Source organism: Triturus cristatus, chromosome 3_1 (assembly GCF_964204655.1).
Source record: "Triturus cristatus chromosome 3_1, aTriCri1.1, whole genome shotgun sequence".
Lineage (NCBI taxonomy): Eukaryota > Metazoa > Chordata > Amphibia > Caudata > Salamandridae > Triturus > Triturus cristatus.
The window spans coordinates 719,407,605-719,428,903 of record NC_140583.1 but is presented as its reverse complement, the minus strand read 5'-3'; the positions used below and the strand labels follow the sequence as shown (position 1 = coordinate 719,428,903).

The 21,299-nt window shown below is 43.9% G+C and overlaps 1 protein-coding gene across 1 annotated transcript in view; it reads left to right on the top strand.

The window, feature by feature from the left end:
• The first annotated feature begins 4,709 nt into the window (after positions 1 to 4,709).
• The window catches only part of LRRC56 (leucine rich repeat containing 56), a 943,429-nt gene continuing 926,839 nt past the window's right edge, over positions 4,710 to 21,299 (top strand). Inside the window, exon 1 of the mRNA XM_085644809.1 lies at positions 4,710 to 4,820. The gene's annotated coding sequence lies outside the window, so the exon portion shown is untranslated. The remainder of the gene's footprint in view (positions 4,821 to 21,299) is intronic.

The following is a 21,299-nucleotide window of genomic DNA, read 5'->3' as shown; positions in this document are numbered from 1 at the left end:
TCCTGCTTTCCTCAGAAAAGAAGCAGTTTCAATGAAATTTGTTTTCTTCATTCTCTTGCCCCCTTTATCACCGCAATCAGAGTCTCCCCCTGAAGTGGAACCGAGGTCAACCTCCTCATCAGACATCAATGGTCTTTTGTTACCTATGACTTGGTCTAAGGTCTCGTGTATGCAGGTACACATCGCTTACTGTATGAGCTTTTTTATTAAATTCTCATTTATTTTGGCATGCAAGAATTCAGGGTTATCATTTTCACGATCTGACATTTTAAAATACATAAAGTAGAGAGGTACTCTTTTCAGATCACAATTAAGTTGATATTGATACATAGCAGAGAGGAACTCTTTCAAATTAACTTTCAATTACCTTGGTAATAAAAATGAGATGGGAGAGTTTTTATTTTTTATATATTACTGGAAGGGGCAATAACTAAAAAAAGATGAGTGCAAAATTTCTCAACGTATGATGCAAAGTGAGCCTCTTAAAATCTTTAGATGTAGCAACGCATTGAGGAGCAGTGTGTCGGTGAAACAGATGATCGCGGAGACACTGCAACAGTCAACTGTCTCTGTGACGTCACTGTCTCCTGGTGATCAGCTGCATCTCACTTTATTAATTGGGCAGCAGCCCAATCTAAGATGGCGGCACATTAAGTGCTGGGCCAGAATAGCCGTTGCCCAGTGCTTTCCTCAATTTTTTCCCCCCACGCGTCGTGTCTCTCTGAGACGTGTCGGATGAAATGTCGCGTGAATTATGCTAAGGATGATTGCCGCGGGCCCGCCAGCATCACAGGACCTGAGGAGGCTTCATAGCCAGCGGGAGTTGAGGTTAGAGGCGTCCGGAGGCATCTCTCAAAGCCGCGATCGACAAACAGGACCGGACGATCCTGCCTACACCGTCGCGGGAACTACAACTGCGGTAAGCGGATCAAGGCAAATGGTGTCAGTGGTTAAATATAAATCAGTATCAAAAGGTCAAATATCCTATGTTCAGTAAAATTGAACGAAAGAGAAATGATAAACATGTGTTAAAAGATTTTTCAATAAATTACAAACTATGTAGAACCCTAATAAAATAAGCATTCATAAAGTGAAGGTACTTATCTGCGTGGAGCTGCATTTAAAAGAGGCAGACTGTTACGTGCATGAGTTTATTATATGCCATGAAAGTTCTGTTCTGTAGTAGTTTCTTTATGATGTATGACTTTCAAGTGCTGCATGGAGTGGCAATAAAGGAATAATGTAATAAAATTAGCAGTTGCTCTTTGTAATCACCAAAAAGTTGAGAAACTTTGGACGACGTATGGTGTCTTTCTATTAATTAACCTAGGCTCTTGGTTAAACTGTGTGATCCTAGACAATAACTTAATCGCCTGTTGTGCCATTCTTTTCATGGCCAAAATGTGAAGCTCTCGGAAATAGAAAATAAGTCCATTAGTAAATATTGTCTTGAAAAATATACCTTGCCTCTAGAGCAGAATTTTAGCACATCCCCATTTAGATACATGTAGTTATCTGAACAGTCTGGCATGGATTCAGCCCTCCAGGACCAACTTTCGATAACTCTGCTCTACAGTAGTGAAAGGTAAGATTTAAATATTCAAAATGTCAAAATATTTTTAGGTTGAAGCCTACTAAGTTTGAAGCCTACTAGTCAGAGCAGCTGTCTAGTTGCAAACACTTTTTGGGGAAATTCTGAAAGCTTCTCTGGGACTGCATGACATCCATTGCTTACCATTGGCTTTGTAACTCATTTTTGCTTGCTTTCTATTTGCTGGCTTTATTTGTTTTAGGCTGCCCAGCATGCCTTTGTCCCGCTTGTGGCACATAGCCTGTTAATCACCTCTCAGGTTCCTTCCACTCCTCCCCAAGTGCTCGCTTTCTGGGAACTTTTTTTTTTTTTAGGCACTTCATGTAAGCCGTTTTCTGCCTATCTATCAGCTCCACTGATTTTACTCTTCTTTGCTTCTAATCTTGCATGCCTGTGACAAACAATGTTCTGTCTATGAGCTTCTTTATTTTGGTCAGTGCTCTTCAATAATAACATAACTTAAACCTCCTCAATTTCACACCAATGTCATAGGTGATTGAAGTAAGGAGGGTTGGTGGGGGGGCTGAAGCACCCCTAAAATAACTATGCTTAGAAGTGAATCTGCAGTAAACAAGCCAGTACATTTTGTTTTTATCTTGTCACATTTGCTGTGCATTCACAGAGGTCAAATGTCAGGCTATGTCTTTCAGAGAGGTTGTTGTTTACTTTTCTTTCTCTGACAGCGAAGTGAGAGGACTAGCTGATAATCTTTCTGGTACTAGGGTGAGTAAGGCAATGCTGTAAAATGTCATTTTTTTCTAGAACACAACAAAATGTAAATGCCAGCAAACAAACTACACAAAATTAGGAAGCACAATTAAAGCTCAATTGTTTTGTAGTTCTGTAGCGTGGCAGAAACAAATATTTTAATATGATCAAAACAAATCAATACACTAGGTGGTGCCGATTTCCACACATTATCGCTTGTGTGCTGTATAGTTTTATCAGTAAAATTGTTTGTCTGTGCAAATGTGATGCTAATTTCAATTGAAAATGTGTTGCTAATTTCAATTGAAAATGTGTTGTCTCTAATAGCAGTGCGCTACTACACCATGCATACACTCCACTCTACTTTACTCTAATCCATGCCTGCTACGTCACTACCCTCTGTGGCACTCTATGCCCCTTTACTCTACTCCACTTTATGTCCCACCACTCTATGCCAATCCATTCTTGCCTACTCCATCCTATGACACTCCACTCCACCCTATGATAGTCTACTCCACTGTACGCCACTCATCTCTAAAAACACTCTAGTCCAATCAAATCTATGACGGTGTATGCCAATCTGCGCCCCTGCACTCTGACACTTTACTCTAATCAACCCAATGCCACTCTACTCTACGACACTGTAAGCCACTACACTCTATGACACATCTAATCCACTCTACGCCACTTCACTCTATGACACCCCACCTTATGACAATCCACTCTACCGTACTCCACTGTACTCTATTTTACCCCACTTCATGCCACTCTAAGCTACTCAACGCTACGACACTCCACGCCATTCCACACCACTTTACTCCATTCAATGCCACTCCACTGAATGCCACTCCACGACGCTCTACTCCCCTCCACTCTGGGACTTGAATCCACTCTACGCCATTCCACTGTACGACACTGTACAACACCCTATCCTACGATTCTCCACTCTTCAACACTCAACTCCACTCCATGAAACTCTACAACACTCTAGTCCACTCTATGCCACTCCACTCTGCACCACTCCACGACTCTCTACTCCACAATACTCTGCTCCATTCTACACCACTCCTCACCACTGTACTCCATTGGATGCCACTCCAGTCTGCGATACTCCACTCTGTGACACTCCTTTCTGCGATACTCCATTCCGTGACACCACTCCACCACATGACACTCTACTCTGCGACACTCCACTCTGCGACACTACTCCACAACACCCTACGGCACTCCACTTCATGCCACTCTGCCACTCTACTCTACAGCACTGTACTCCATTCTATGACATGCCACTCCACAACACTCTATTCCACTTTATGCCACTCCACACCACTCTATTCCACTCTACAACCTTCCACTCTATGACACTTCCCTATACTCCACTCTACCAGTCTACTCCACGACACTCTAAACCACTCCACAACACTCTACGTCACTCCACTCTACATCACTCTACTCCACTCTATGCCACTCCACAACACTACTTCACTAAATTCCACTCCACAATACTACTCCACTCTACACCACTCCACTCTACATCACTCTATTCCACTATATGTCACTCCACAACACTACTTCACTCTATGCCACTCCACAACACTACTTCACTCCACTCTACTCCAGTCTAGTCACTCTACTCTGTGACTCTCTATACCACTCCAGGACACTCTACTCCATTCTAATCTAGGACACTGTACTTACCTATATGCCACTCCACTGTAACACCACTCTATACTACTCCACGACACTACACTTTGACACTCTATTCCACTCCACTCTACGACACTCCACACCACTCTACACCACTGCACTCTATTCCACTCTAAAACACTCCACTCTACTCTACACCACTACACTATATTCCACTCTACATCACTCCACTTCACTCTACGCCACTCCATGCCACTCTCTTCTACGCCTCTGACTTTTAGCCACGTTGAGTAGCAGCCACGCTGGTGTACAACATGGTTGAAAACACACTGGCAAAGCAAATAGCTCTTGCAAACGCGAGACCTATTGGCTTTGCCAAAGCTTGTTTTACTGTAACCAGCAGCCATTGAGTAATTGTGGGGCCAGCCAGAAGATAGAGCTTCAATCGCAGACTCTGATTTGACCCAACTGTGGGATCCTAGGCATATCAGTTTACCCCCATTTCTTTATCTTCACGTCCATTGCTGTCAAAATTGGGAGAGCGAGGAAACAGGCTCACCGCCGCGTTAAGCACATGTACAAAGTAGAATTTTAAAATTCAAGGAAATATGTCTGCTTGCTCCTCTTCTGAAGGCGCCTCCTCTTCCTGGCGGCTTTCTTCACATCCACGGGCAGAGCTGTCTGCCACACACAGGCAGCCTGGCTCTGGTTACATAGAGGCGGCCCGATGTGTGTACATATTTAAATCAGCCTGCTTCGTGCCGTGTTGCCATGGCGACCAGGGCCTTGCCGAAGCTGAAACCATCACACAGCCAGCGTAGCAGGCCGCCCATGGGACTCCCACCAGGAAACAACTGAAGCCCTCCGCGGAAAGGTAAGTTTCACCCTGCAACGTGTTTTTGGCTAATCGAAGAGTTGTTTCCCCCGCCTCGAGAGACTTTAAAATTGAGGCGCGTGTGCCTTACACGGGACAAAGACAGAGACCACCAGTATAGCCTGGCGTTATATTTTCTGCCGGATAAAATTACAACCACGAGTTATCTGCTAAATTTAACTGTGGTTTTAGAGGGTTTTCTAATTAAGAGCATAATTACACCCATTGTCTAGGAAGCAACAAATATGGTCCTTTATCAAAAACAGGGAGGGCAACTTTCACTTTGCCTAGGGTGGCCAGTGCTTGGTTTGACCCTGTGGTTTCCGGTGTTTGGCGCTGGCGCATATTTGTCGGCACCGGCACTGGTGGTAGTCTGCAACAGGGTGGCGCTGTCAGGCTGGTTGGGAGATGACCACAGCAACAGTTCATTATTAATTTAGTGTGCATTGAAAATGACTGTTACCTGCCTCCCGGGCCGTTCGTATGGCTTTGGGGGCCTGGAATAGTCTGGGTTGTCGCACTTGTGGGGGTGTGGTGGTTGGTAGTTGTGTTGTGTGTTGGGATAGTGCAACACATCCTAGGAGCAACCGCAGCAGCAGGTCTGGAGCATATGGTGGGGTGCAAGGGTTCTTATGTATCTTTTCCAACACCATTCCGCTGCCTGAAAGAGAATGTTATTATTCGCCTTTCTGCTATCTCTGCTTATCAACCTCGCTAGAATCGAGATAACCAGTAACTGATGTGAAAAGTCCCTAGTCTCAGGGCCTAGGGTGTTGGCAATCGACCGTGCTGACCATTAGAGCTGGGCCGCTGCGTAATATTGTTCATAATTAGGTGCCCCAAGTCCACCCTCTGTTCTAAGGGATATAATCAAGCTGTGCTATGCTGTGTCTACCAGTGCCCCATATCACTGTGATTATTAGGGAATGCAGGGCCCAAAATACCTTCTTCTTTAGGATAACGGGCAATGCCAAAAAGAAATCTAGCAATCTTGGCAGGATCAGCATTTGGAGATAGGGACCCTACCCAGCGTGGCTAATGGCAGTACATTCCAGAAGGGGAGTGAGTTTCTGATCGATGTGATTGTTCTGCACAGGTTAACATACACTAGGTCAGTTTCCTCATGATATACATTCACCCCAAGGGATTTAATTGTGTCAGTCGCAGACCCGTATGCGGAAGTTGCAAATGCTGCATGCCCACTTGCTTAACCAAGGCTAACAAACAAGATTTGTCTCACCTGGCTCATAGTCTGGACTATGTAGCGTAGTCGTCTAATAGTGTTATCAAGGGAGGCAGGGCGATCCGAACATCCTTCATATATATCAGCACATCATCTTTGTACAACGAAATTATAGGAAATTAATTGTTTAATGTCATTCCCTATTCGGGAACCTTCAATCTAAGCGCACATGAATGAGGCTCTATGGCCAGTTCGCAATAATAAGAGATAGTAGGCAGTTCCACCCCTTTGGATTCTTACGGGCTCCGATATCACCCTTCCAGTCTGCACCCAGGCCATCGGGTCAGTATATAGGAGTTGACTCTAACCCAGTAATTCCTTGCCCTGTCCCATTCAGGGCATTACTGCCATCAAGGTCCATCTCAACGTGTTGAAAGCCTTCGCAGTGACTATGGAGACTGCCCAGTAATCAGCCCCTCAACGCCTGACCCAGTCCATTATTCGGAACAATATGCGTTAGATCATAAAGGTGTTCCCACCTGGAATTAAGCCATTTTTGTGGTTATGTATCAAACTTTGTGCTATCAGAATCAAATAACTGACTGGCACCTTCCCCAGGATTTTTTTAATACAGGCTCAGTAACATTAGAGGTCTGTATGAAATCACCAAGAGGGGATCCCTAACCGGCTTCAGAAGCACTGTGATCAGAGCCTCATGAATAGAGGCAGGCAAGTGCCCCAGCTGCTTATCCTCCACATACACCTGTACCAATCAAGGGGCCAGTCCAGCACTGCGTGTGGCATAGAACTCCACTGGTAGCCCATTTGTCTGAATGTGAATTACTTTAGGAGAATTTTCAGGGCCAGGAGTTTCCCACTCTCCTCCGCCACTGTGTTTAAACCTTCTCCTTTAAAGGAGTTCGAAAAGCGGAATGTCACTTGACTGGTCCTGAGGATAGGAACTGCCATGAGAACCACTGAATCTCAAATGTGGGCACTCTTTTTTTAACAAATGTGTGTCTTGTAAGAAACAAATCTCACAACCTGTGTCTCATTACATTGACAGGACAAGCACATTGAGGCCACTAACATTTAGTTCATAATTATAATTGCTTCCATGTTCTGGGTAAGGCCAGTTACCAATGAGGGGTTCTAGGGCCTGCTCTGCCAAATTTCTTTTTGTGTTGATGTCAGCTATTGATCTGCTTCTGTGTGAAATGTTGTGTGCTCTTTTGTCTGTTTGTATTTACATTACTTACCACACTGTCCCCCTCCAACAACAATTTAAAAAATGTGGATTCCACCCCTTCCCCCCTTTGGAAACATTGGGTGTAGAAGCTTTCTCTTCTCTTGTCAGGTCCACATTCCTGCCACTGTTCTTTCCTCCACGTCGTCTGTTTTTGTCCCTCAGCCAAGCCACCCACTAATTATTACCTTCTTTCATTCTTTACCCCTGCTAATATTATTCAACAGCTTCATGCCAAGGATTAAGCTATTCCTCAGTCTCTGATTGTGTTTGTCATTTTCTGGCTATATCTCAACTTGTGGATCACCCGCCTCTTTCAAATGATCTATGATTGCCTCAGTGAGGGTCTTACATTTCCTTTCTTTAAAAAAACAAAAACTTTTTTATTGAAAACCAAAACGTAGGCATTGTGTGATAATAAAATGGTTAATTTGCAACACATACACAGTGGACCTTGATAGTTCAGAAAACTCTTCTATAAGGTTCAGTCCCACAGGAACTGAGCTTTTACGGCCAAAGACAGCCTACATATACCACCCTCACTATCCCTCCCATCCTGGAGTACCTCCCTCAACCTCTAGTCACCCTTGTCCCCTATATTTCCTCCATGTCCCCAAACTTTCTCCCATTTCTTGGGGCAATCTCTCGCTTTAACTACCACTTGTTCCGCCCTCGAGCCCCAATCAAGGTCAGCCTCCCACTCAGTTTCTCCTTGCGTGGCAGTGGCCCCCATGCTCTTGCTATATTTCGTTTAGTGACACCAGCTGCTAGTCTCAACAAGATCTATGTGTACCTGGGCCTGTCCTGCTCCCCCTTTATCCCCAGGAGTAACCATTTGGCATCAAGAGGGACCTCCATTGCCGTAACCGTGGCCATTTTTACCGCCACTCTAGCCCAGTAACCCCGCACCAGGGGACAGTCCCAAAGGATATGAAAGAAGGTCCCCTCTCTCCCACATCCTCTCCTGCACAACGGGTATTCCGCCCTACCTATCTTATACAATAGCGTCTGTGCGTAATAAGCCTTGTGGAGTACTTTAAATTGGATCAGTCTGATTCGCATACTGATGGCCTCAGCCCGATCGTCGCCCTCAAACTCACCGAGGTCTTCTTCCCATTTTGACCTTAGGGGGTCCAGTGGGAAACAGCGTTTACAACAATCGAGCTACTATTACAACGCGGTTGTTACAACGACCCGATGTTAGTACGCGATGCATTTATATCGCAAGACATTACAATGACTTGCACTAGGGGGCGATGAGGTATTGGAAATGAATTCCAACACCTTCCCTACTGTTGCACAAACTGGAGTAGGAATAGTAATGAATAGTATTCCTAAGTCCAGCGCACCCCCTAGTGCAAGTCGTTGTAATGACTTGCGATGTAAATGCATTGCGTACTAACAACGTGGTCATTGTAACGACCGCTTGTAAAAGCATGCAGTGTAATACATCGCAATCTAATGAGCCATATTCGGCCCAGTAGGTCAGGGGAATTGTTTATTAGTTTCCTATAAATCAGCGACACTCCCCTATGTGTCAATGCATCGGTCAATATCAGGTCCTCTAGAGGTGAGTATTGGGGGTATCTGCTCACCCTCCAACAGATGGCGGTGCAGGGCATGCCACAGCTGTAAATGCTGAAAACGCTCAGCCACTGCCAGATTGTACTCCCCACGTAAGTCCTCAAATTATATGTAGGCTTGGTTCCTTAAGACATCTCCCAGATGTTCTATACCTATGAGCTCCCATTTCAGGAATCCCTCCAGTCCTCCCACCTCAGACAGTTTATCACTGCACCAACGCGTTGTCAAACCGGTAAGTTTCCCCTTCCAGCCCAGAAACCGGACTGCTTCCCTCCATATGTCAACTACTGTCTGTGTATGGTGTGGCATACACCTATTTCCTATTTTTCCATACAGAAGATTCTTGTGCCCACCCCGGCCCATGGAAGCTCTGATCACTCTTTACGCTTTGTCAGTGATCAACGAATACCCATTCATTAATGACCAGGAGTTGGGAGGCCCAATACTTCAAAATATTGGGGACTGCCAGCAGGCAGCCCTGCCGAGTACCCGTTTAGAGCTCAAAACTGCACGATATCGCTCTGTTAACTTTGACTCTGGCCATGGGGGCCCGGTAGAGTAGCCTGACCTACACCCTAAACTGTAGACCGAAGCCCAGTCTCCCCAGTACCGGGAACATGTAGTTCCACTCCACCGAACCGTATGCCATCTTGGCATCTAAGGCCATCGCTACTGCCTGTGTCTCCTGGTTAGATTCAGTTAGGTGAAGTACTCTGTATAGGTGATGGCGATTAAGCTGGGTACTTCTGTTGGGAATAAATCCCGACTGGTCAGGGTGAACAATCGAGGGCATGATCCCCTGCACGCTGGTTGCTAGGGCCTTAGCCAGTACTTTGGCCTCTACATTTAGTAGAGAAATCGGTCTATATGATCCACAATTGGTTGGGGGCCTGCTGTCTTCAGGTGTTACAATTATTGTTTCCATCCTTTGGTCTACGGGGAGGCAGCCTTTAGTATTTGCTTAGCGGAGCATCGCTAAGATCTGTTTGATTATAACATCTGCCAACCCTTTGTACAGTTCGACCTCAGGCCGTTAGGCCCCTGTGCTTTGCCTAACTGAAGCTCGTGCAATACCCGTGCAAGCTCGTCTTCAGTCAAGTCCGCCTCCAGGACCCCACGCTCCTCCTCCAAGAGCACCCGGAGAGCCACATTCTGTCATGGTGGTTCAGGATGCATATAGAGCCTCATAGTAGATGGTAAAGGCCTCTGCTATAGCCGCGTTTGTGGTATGGCTTTTCCCCTGGTTGATCCGTATTTCAAGTACCCATGACCTCTCTTTATCTCAGCTTTCTAACCACGCCAATAATTTGGCTGCCATATCCCTTACATCGTATAGACGATGCTGAGTACATTTCCTTTCTTGAAATGAAATGACAGGTTATAAGAGAGCTACAAATACCACAAGGCGTTAAAGAGGGAGAGCGCCGAAGGTGAGTAGGATCATAAGAAAGAAGAGATCTAGGATCAGAAAAGGAAAACAAGCTGCCGATTAATTAAAAGGTGAAAAGCCAGGTCTTCAAGGCTTTTTGAAAAGCACTGTAGTCCTTCAAGTTACTGATAAAGCGAGGAAGGGAATTGCATATTTTTGCTGCGGCCACAGAGAAGGCCCTCCCTCCCCACCTGGTCTTCTGGATTTTAGGGACAGCGACAAGCTTATGACTAGCATACCGGAGCTGTCTAGAGGGATGTACTTCTGGAACATGGTTCTATGTCCTCTGAGCCCGCTATTCTGCACAGAACTATGAACAGTGCATAATACTTTAAAGGTGATGGATTTGTTCACTGGAAGTCACTGCAATTTCGAGATTTCTAACGTGACAGATTTATATTTAGGGATTTCAAGTATCAGTCTTGCAGTCACATTCTGTACAAGCTGTAGCTTGGCTATTGCCGATATATTTGTCTTAAGATAAAGTGTATTGCAAATAGTCTAACGTGGGAGAGATCAAAGCAAGAGCTACTTGCTTGTGCGCCTGGAGAGGCATAAAAGGGACGGTTAACCTGAAGGTCAAATGACAGATTTGCGTCTACCAACACTCCCAGATATTTAGCGGAGTCTGTTGTAGTGGGCACTGCCCCTAGTATGTCCGACCACCAGGAGTTGTTCCAGATGGATGGTTGCTTACCAAAGATCAAGACCTCCGTCTTGTCTTCATTGATTCTAAGGTAGTTGTTCGCTATCCAGGTGGCTACTACCTGCATTTTTTTTTTTTTTTTTGTGTTGAAATTTTTTATTGAGTTTTATAGAACAAATACATCAGAGCATAAACAACAATAAATAAAGAGAAAATAAATCCAGGTTGAGAGAAACAATGCAGAAGGATACTGATGAATAAATATGATATAAATATGCATTTAAATAAATAAATACTAATTGAAGTAATAATTAAGTCAAGGCATAGAATGATACATAATAAAGAAATAACCTATAAGGAAAAGAAAAGGGAAGAAACCTAGACAATAAAAGTGCAGAAAATAAAAATAGATAGAACGAAGAGAAAGTAGTTAGATAAACACAGAAGAACGCCACAACAGATAAAGCAGAGGATAAAAAAGGCAAAGAAAAGAGATAAACAAAGGACAAGAGAAGGTAAAAGCTGATTAATGTGCTTGGGTAAAAGTAGAAGCAGGGGAATTAGCAGCATTTGATTTAAGAAATGGAGACCAAATTCGAAGAAAGGTGTCAGCTTGGTCCTGAAGGTTATAGATTGTGCGTTCATGTGAGGCAGTCTGGATCATCGCTACCAACCAATCTTCCTGAGAGGGAGGTAAAGATGATTTCCAATGACGCAGGATACATATTTTAGCAGTAGCAATTGAGGTATGAAAAAGGCGGAGTTGTGGTTTCGAGAGCTTTGGGGAGTGACGTAAGTCATGCAGGAGAATGTTAGTTGGTGTGAGTGGCAATTTTAGGGGCATAGTGGAATTTAAAGTAGTACCAATGTAAGCCCAATAAGATTGGATACTAGGACATTCACAAATGATATGAGTAATATCACAACCTGAATTGGTACATCTCCAGCAGTTAGAATGGGAGAGAAGACCAGCTTTGTGTAATTTGACTGGAGACCAATGCCAATCGTGTAGTATTTTGAAAAGACAAAATTTGAGCCTTGATTCACGGGCTCCCTTGTTCAAATTCTCTAGAATCAAATCCCATTCAGTATCGGAAAAGGAAATTGAGAGGCGAGATTGCCATTTACGCTGAAGATCGTGTGAAAGAGATTTAGAAAAAAGATGAGACGAAAATTTTTTGTATATACCAGAAGTAACACCTTTAAGTTTCCCCCAAACGTGCAAATAGGATAAAATAGGGGAGTCTTGCAGTAGCCACTGCGATGACCCCATATGGGTCTTCAGACATTGCTGGAGCTGAAGGTATTTAGAAGAATGATGTAGGGGAAGATCGAATTCTACCCTTAGCTGAGAGAATGGCATAAAATCCCCATCATGCAGAAGTTGATCCGGATAGAGGATACCTGCAGCACGCCATTCAGGCCAGGATAACATACGACCATTGATACGAATGCCCGAATTATTCCATAGGGGAGCCTTAATATGAATTCTTGGATTTGAGCCTAACAACCTATGACTTCTCTGCCAGGATTTATGCATGGCAGATAATATCGGATTTTTCGGGTCGAGACGACTGGTGCCCCTACCATACAAAGGAGTAAGATTCGATTCCGAGGATAGAAGATGTCGTTCTATTTGGACCCATTGTGGCAAGTCTTTGATACCAGGTAAAAAATATGAGAGTTGGGAAATATGTAACGCCAAAGAGTAGTGTTCAATGGATGGAAGGCCAATTCCGCCAGATAACTGATGAGCCTTCAACTTAGTTATAGCAAGGCGAGGATTAGCAGTACCCCAAATGAAGGTTTTAATCTGGGCGTCTACTGACCGGAGTAAGGATAAGGGAATCTGTAGGGGAAGCATGCCCAGAATGTATATAAATCTCGGAAGAGTAACCATTTTAACAGCCTGAGTCCTACCCCAGAGAGAAAGACCCAAAGCCTTCCATTTATCAAAATCCCGTTGCATTTGGGAGATAAGAGGAGACAAATTATCTGTAACCATATCTTGTAGCCCTTTATTAACTAGGACACCCAAGTATTTGAGGCGTGAGGGCTGCCAGTGAAAAGGAAATCCAAAAATGGCTGCTTTTGTGGTACCGTTAGAAATAGGTAAAGCCTCACTTTTGTCCCAATTAATATTGTAACCTGAAAAGGAAGAGAAATCATTAATAATTTGAAGAAGAGAAGGGATCGACCGAGGAAGACGAGTAAGGGTGAGTAAGATGTCATCAGCATACAGGTATATTTTGGAATGTCCAATGGGGAGGGGAATACCAGAAACCTCATCAGATTGACGGATAGTAGCAGCCAAAGGCTCCATAGCCAAAAGAAACAGAAGGGGGGATAATGGACAACCTTGGCGTGTCCCTCTCTTAATTGTAAAGGTGTCAGACAGAAACCCACCACAATTCACTTGAGCAGAAGGATGATTGTAAAGTAAGCGTACTTTATCAATAAATTTTGTACCTAAGCCAAATTTATCCATGACCGTGAAAAGATAGTTCCATTCGATGCGATCAAACGCTTTTTCTGCGTCAAGTGAAAGGGCTAATGCATCATCTGTAAGATGTTGAGCCGACCACAGTGCATGGGCCAGAGAACGCAAATGGTTCCGAGAAGAGCGTCCCGGTACAAAGCCTACTTGGGAATGGTGTATCAAAGAAGGCAAGACTTTACGCAAACGAGACGCAAGGATACTAGCCAGGATTTTAATATCAGAGTTCAACAGAGAAATGGGACGATAACTGCTGCAAAGCTGGGGATCTTTACCTGGCTTCGGTAGCACAACAATAATAGCTTTGTTAGAAAGGGGGCCTAATGAAGATGCATTATCCGCCTCCTGGAATGCGGCATGTAGACTGTCAATAATATTGTGACCTGCCCACCGATAAAATTCAGGAGGAAATCCATCCTCTCCAGGGGCCTTGTGGTAGGGCAGGGCAGCGACCGCACTGGAAACCTCATCCCTAGTTATTTCACCCTCAAGAATGGCTTTGCCATCCGCTGAGAGAGAAGGGAGATGCACCTTTGCAAGAAATGCCGTCATCTTGTCCGAATCCATTCGATTATCAGAAGTATATAGGGATTCGTAAAAGGAGGCGAACTCATTAACAATGTCTTGAGGCTTTGTGCACAAGTGTCCTTGCGCAGATCTGATGGCCGGAATGGCCATAGATGCCTCCCTTTGACGCAACTGCGCAGCTAGTAACCTTCCCGCCTTTTCCCCTTGTTCGTAATGTCGACCTTTCATTTTCTGTAAAGCGTATTCTGCTTTAGATGTAAAAAGACTGTGTAAGGCCATTCGGGCTTGTTCAAGCAATTTACGATTTTGTAAGGACGGAGAAGTGATGTATAGGCGAGAATAGGTTTGTATGTCATGTTCGAGCTCAACTTGTCTCCTTGCATTTTGCTTATTAGCGATTGCTGCATCACGCATTAATTGTCCCCTTAAAGTAGCCTTAGCTGCAGCCCAAAGAGTCCTGCTGGAGGTCACGGACCCCTGATTAGTAGAAAGATAAGTTTGAAGGTGTGATTGCAGTTGGGATTTACCAACAGGAGTCCTGTGGCGCTGAATATTCATTCGCCAGGGCTTACGTCCAGGACTAGAAAGTCCCAGCTCAAGGGAAAGGAGAACCGGAGAGTGGTCAGACAATGCCGCTTCCAGAATGCAGGAATCGGTGACCAACTTAACTACGTTATGTGAGATGAGGAAGTAGTCAAGACGAGAAAACGTACCATGAGTCGGTGAAAAGAAAGTATATTCCTTATCCGTTGGATGGCTGAAACGCCAATGCTCAACCAACCCGATATCTGAGATGATGTCACCTAGCAAAGCTCTATCTGACGCATTGCCCCTATCTAATGGGCCAGTCTTATCTAGAATGGAATCTTGCGTCACATTCCAGTCTCCACCAATCAAATATTGCGATGCATTAATTTCGAGCAACAAGCGGGATAATTGAAGAAAGAATGTTTTTTTGGTACCCGTAGGGGCATATACAGACCCTACACAAATGTGAGACTCACCAATTTTAAGTTTAGCAAATACATAGCGGCCATTTACATCTGACCATGTTTTAGAGACAGTGACTGGAAGGGATTTACGAAGGAGAATTGCGACTCCACACTTGCGGAGGGGACCTGCGTCCGTGGATTCATCTTGTTGAATGCTGCTATGTATAACCTTGCCCACCCAATCTCTACAAAGTTTGTCTGATTCTAGAGCATCCAAATGGGTCTCCTGAAGCAAGGCTACATCTACATGCTTAGTCTGAAGGTAGGAGAGAATTTTCTTCAGTTTTATGTAATGGGTGAGACCATGTACATTCCAAGTAATTGCATTAAGAGAATGTGTCTTTGCCATATTAGAACAAAGCAAATATCAGAAACAGGAGAATGAAGCACAAAACAACGTGTTGAACCAAACAAAGGAAAAAGAAAAAGAAATGACAAAAGGAAGGGGAAACAGAAATAAAATAAATGGAAACGATACTCTAATTTAAATGGGATACATGAAGGAGACAATAGGAAGAATAATGAAGAAAGGAGATGAGATTTAGAGAAGTGATACAATAATAAGGAAAACTATAAAATATTGTGTAGAAACAAGGAGAGATCAAGGGACCGTAAACTGTTACCCGCGGGTCTGGGCGCACTAGAGCACCGCCACGGGAAAAGACCCCACAGAAAAAGAGAAAGGATTAGGAGAGTAATAATGATATAGAAGGAAAGCCCAGAAAAGCATTGTGAAAAAGAACATAGGTACGATAAAAAGGTAGAAAGAGCAAAATAGAGATTAAGAAGCAGTATTACTTAGAAGGAGGAATCTAGTAATAATTAGATGCGTGTATAAATAAGCATAGACCAACATGCAAGCGTGCAAGTAGAGTAATAAAACTGTAATCAAACCATTAGACGCCAAGGCGCCCAAGTAAATGCAGAATCATTAAGAAATATTTAAGCAATAAATTGTAACATGAAGAGCAATGAATACAGGAAGAAGAAAGAGTGATATTATTAGGCAGAGAAATAACAGAAAGCAGAATGAGGGAGAAAAGAAATAAAGTAGAGAGCTAGAAAGAAAGAGGTAAAAAAGGACAAGCAGATATTATAAGAACAGCAAAACATGTCAAAAATGTGGTAAATAATTAACAATAGAAATAAGACTCTCAAGGAAAAGGAGTCTACAGTTAACTGCCAATAGGATTAAAGACAACAACTTTCAGGAGTGAGAGAATTATTCAGTCCGCATCTGAAGGAGTTTTAAGAGGAGAACGTGACTTGTCTCTTTGCAAATCTTGTGAGAACGTAGCAGCCGAAACCGATTGTATTGCAGATTTCCTATCTTCTTGTGAGCGATGAAGTCGTTCAAGGTCCCTACCCCGAAGTCGGGGGCTACTTGGAGGGCGCCTGTTGAGATCTGACAATGTAGTAGAAGACTTAGAGGGTGATTGGGACTGAACTTGCTGTGAAGATGTAGTGAGAACCTCCATCTCTTGAGGGTGAAGACGGTCCAGAAATTGCTGAAGATGCTCTGGGTAAAAAAAGTCCTTAGAGACTCCATCTTTGGTAACGCGAAAGCGTGCAGGGTCAAATAGGCCATATTTGATACCTAATTGACGTAATTGAGGTCGCATGGAGAGAAAGGCTTTCCGCCGCTCATTAGTTTCCTTGGAGAAATCAGCTGCCATAAAAATGCGATGACCTTCAAAGGAGAAGGAGCCTTGAAGCCGAGCAGCAGACAGTATTTGTCTTGTTTGTTCATGGCGAAGAAAACAGGCAATAATCGGTCGTGGACGCGCGGCAGGATCACCACGTGGAGGGCCAATTCTATGAGCCCGCTGTATCTCCAGAGGTGGATTGAAAGGAATGCCAGTCAGCTTTGGGAGAATACGACATAGAAATACACTTGAACTCTGCCCTTCAATGCGCTCTGGAAAGCCAAAAAAACGGATGTTGTCCCTCCTACTTCTGTCTTCCAAATCAATGAGTTTACTATGGAAGAGTAAAAGGTCCCGGTCTTGATTTGGAAGAGATTCCAATCGATTCTCCACTGCCAGAACTCTAGAATCAAGGGATTCAAACTTCGTATGAAAGTTGGTGATTTCTGTCTTAATTGATTTAGTCTCCTCAGCTAGTGATGTAATTGTAAGGTTCATGTCATCTAATCGACGACTAACCTCGGATATTTCGTGCAGGATACGTTGCAAAGTTGCCGCCGACGCCTGCCCACCATTAGAGGCCGAAGCCTGAGGTGAAGCAGAAGGAGAGGAGGCATTGCCTTTTATTGGCATATTAGTGGACTGCTTGAGAGCTTCTGCAAAAAGAAGTGGTTTAGAAGCCTTGTTTCCTTGCTTAGAAGCAGACATTTGAGGAGAATGTTTGATAAAGACTTTGAAAGTACGTAAAGCCGTCTTGCTGTTAGGGAATGCTTATATGTAATTGCAGAAAAATACCCTGAAGTACCAAGACATGCAAAAGTAATACAATTAATAACTGTATATATATGACATTAATAAGCTAAAAGGAGCTTATATCGCATTTCTAGACACTAAAATGTAAAAGTACATCTTATAGAGGAGAAATCATTGCTTAGTGACCCCCAAAAACCATGAGTACAATGTCATTACATTTGTGAATATAATATCAACTGTCGCTATATTCAAAGGCACGTAAATAGAAGTAAGATAAAATGAAACAGCATATGCGCGCTTATGGCGATAATAAGCACAGTTACATTTACAGCGAAATAAACAAGGCTGCAGAATGCAAGGTAGTCATGGTCAAAGCAGAGAATGCACAGCCTAACTGAAAAGGTTGACAAGGGCACTATAATGGCATTGGAAGAAGGCACACTCTTATGTGAGACATACAGACTGCGCTAAAGGAAGCCATGAAGCGCCGACTGTAACCAAAGTCAAAAAGGCGCGAAACTGCAACTGTAGCAAAGGTGAGACAACTCCTGAAAAGGCAAAAAAAATTCAGCTTGGGAGATCAGTTTAGTGTGATGAGTCGTGAGTTTACTTGCTAACCTGATGAGGCGCACATTGACTGGATGAGGTGGGTGACATAAGTGCCACAACAAGATTATAGAAGGAAGTAGTCCTACCAGTAGCAGAGCGTCAACACGTCAAAAATCCTGACTCCTGTCAGGCGATATTCCTGAAAGAAATATTGCAGCGGGCAAGTTGAAAGAGGTGCGGCTTCATGAGGAGGTAGATACTCGTCAGGAGCAACGAAGGCGTGTCTACATGAGGAAGGCGCACGACAACATTAACGAAGGCGCGGCCTCATGAGGAGGCGGACGCCCGTCGTCAGCAACGAAGGCGCGGCCTCATGAGGAAGCAAGCGCTCTTCAGCAGCAACAGAGGCGCGGCCTCATAGGGGCAGGCACTCTTCGTGAGCAACAGAGGCGCGGCTTGAGGAGGAAGAAGAGGTAGCCTGAGGAAATACGTCAGGCAGACTTCGCCGGACATGCAGCTCTACACAGCCCCGTCATCGAGGCGGTCAGTACCAGGGAGACTTCGCCGTCACATCGCAGAAAACACGCCCAAATCGTGCCCACCACCTTCCGGCTGCCGCAGGGCACAAGAAAATGACTCCAAAGCCGATATGAGGTGAGAAATTTCCGTTAAGGGTCCATCCCGCGACGGAGCTCACTCGTCAGGCGGCCATCTTCCTGCGTGGCCAGACCACGCCCCCTGCATGCATTTTTTAAAGTTGGAAACAATGGCCTCCGTATCCTTAGTAATAGATACAATTATTTGTGTGTTGTCGGCATATGATTAGGTCTGTAGTCCATAGGATCATATTAGCTTAGCCAGTGGGTAGACATAAGGATTGAAAAGTGTCGGACTCAGGGCAGAACTCTGAGGAACCCTACGTGGCAAAGTGATGGCCTCAGAGCTAAATTGGTTCATAATTACCATCTGTGACCTATCCTCAAGAAAGGAGGTTACGAGTTTTAATGCTCAGCCAGTAAGCCCCAGATTCTGCAGCCAGACAGCAAGCAGGGCTGGAGAGATGGTATTGAAGGTTGCAGACAGATCCAAAAGCATCAGTACTTCCTGCTCTGTGTCAACCATGGTACGGATGTTAACTACAGCTCAGACCAGAGAAGTTTCTGTTCCATGGTTGCTTCTGAAACCAAATTGTGAGGCATCTAACAGTTCATGGTGTTCCAAATATGCCACCAACAGAGTTCAGGTGCTTTTCTAAGATTTTAGACCGGGTAGGCAGCAGAGAAATGGGGCTATAGTTTTTTAAATCTGTAGGTGAGGTTTATTTTGTTTTATTTTTTGGGAAAGTGGCTTAACGGCAGCACTTTTTCATAGCTGTGGATAGGATCTGGAGCTATTAGCTTTATTGATGGTTGCTGCAAGATAAAGAGCACCTGTCTTAGCTACCAGCTGCAGGACCTTGGGGGGGGGGGGACATGGTTCAAGGGGAAAGCCTGACTTCATACTAAGGAGATGAAGCTCCATTTGCTTGGGTGTCAGGTAGGAAAAACTAGAAAGTCCCATTCTCTGATTGTCCATAGATCGGCTTACCCATGATAGGCTGTATTCCGCTTTAGAGTTCTCATATATATCTATATATTCAGAAGAAAAGAGGCACGGAACACTCACGGGACATCAAGGAGATTTATTCAGAGCAAATGCATTTTGGCACACTGCCTTCTTCAGTGCTCATTAGTTAGCACGATGGTTTGTATGTGTTTTTAAAATAACATGAGGATTGTTTCCATTGGAGAACACAGAAATGTAACCAGCAAATAAGGACTGCCATTCAAAGTCCAAATACAAGTGTTGATGGCCGCCATGCCAGTGCGTTAATTCTTGACTTTCTAGCCAGATAGATAAAACTTCGTCATTAAAAGGACTGCAGTGATTTGGCCTGTATGCAAAGTACAATAGAGATTTTTGTTTTTCATTTTATGCAAGAATAAATTCTGCATGTGGTCATTTGAGACTGAGAACTTTAACATAATGAAAACAAAGTGTTTTCTATCAAGCTAGAAAGTCAAGAATTAACACACTGGCATGGCGGCCAACAACACTTGCATTTGGACTTCGAATGGCAGTCCTTTTTTGCTGGTTACACTTTGGTGTTCTCCAATGGAAACAATCCTCATGTTATCTGAAAACACAAACAAACCATTGTGCTAACTAATGAGCACTGAAGAAGGCAGCGTGCCGAAATGCATTTGCTCTGAATAAATCTCTTTGATGTCCCGTGAGTGCTCCGTGCCTCTTTTCTTCTGAATAACTTTTAAGTGATTTCCCCTCACTTCTGCGGAGATAGCACCCAACCAGATATACATATATATATATATATATATATATATATATATATATATATATATATATATATATATATATATATATATATATATATATATATATATATATATATATATATAATTCTGGGTCCCTTCTGTATTGGAGGGCATTGTGGGGGTGGAGAGCAGATTAATCAGTTTCGGGAGCTCTCTTGAGGAATTAGCTAACTCAAGTTTGTTGGTACAGAAGCGAGATTTGCCTCTGCCTTCTGCTCACCGCTCCATCCGTAAATGCCAATTTCTGTCCCTTTCTCTTGCCAACAACAAGCAGAGCTCTCGTAAATGTAGCGGTACCTGGTTTCTAAGTCACTGTCTACTTCTTCTGGGATCCCACCAAAACTCATCAGCGTTTCACCAAGAGCTGCCATATTTTAACATGGGAGTCCCACAATGAATAGAGGTGATCTCCCATTTGTTACCGATCACTGCAGTCTTCTGTTTGCGCCTCTAGACTCTGTGGTACAGGCGTTTGTCTTTACTCGAGGCGGAATCCAATGGCAGGCACCATTTTGAATTCACCGTGCACCGCCTTCAGCATTGTGGCGGTAATCTTATGCATCAGGGTGTCATGTTCAATTTCAATATCTGAATTAATGGTGGAGAGCAGCTCTTGTGCTAGAGGGCCCGTCCGGAGAATAAACCCAGGTGTTTTATGCCATCACCTTTTTGCTCCGCCCCCTATATTTTCTGGCCCTTTGTAAATCAATTTGCAAGATGGTGTTACTGTTTAATTTGGAGATGCTGAACAAGATTGAAAGGCTTCCTGACCTGAAGCAAATTTTAGAAATTTATTGGAGCTCCATCGTCAAAGAGAACCTTAAATTAATCTAAGATGATTGCTAAAGATCACAGTCCAGGTCTGGTATAGGACTACTAGAGGCTGAACTTCAAACTCGGTTTGGGAGTAGAAAGACCTACCACTCTCCCAAAGTGTTCCTGGGCTGAGCACTCTCACAGCACATCAGAAGACAATCACGGGTGCCAGCTGAATGCCAGTCTAAAAAAATAAACCTTGTGGCTATGCTATGAGGCTTCAGCGTAGAGAATG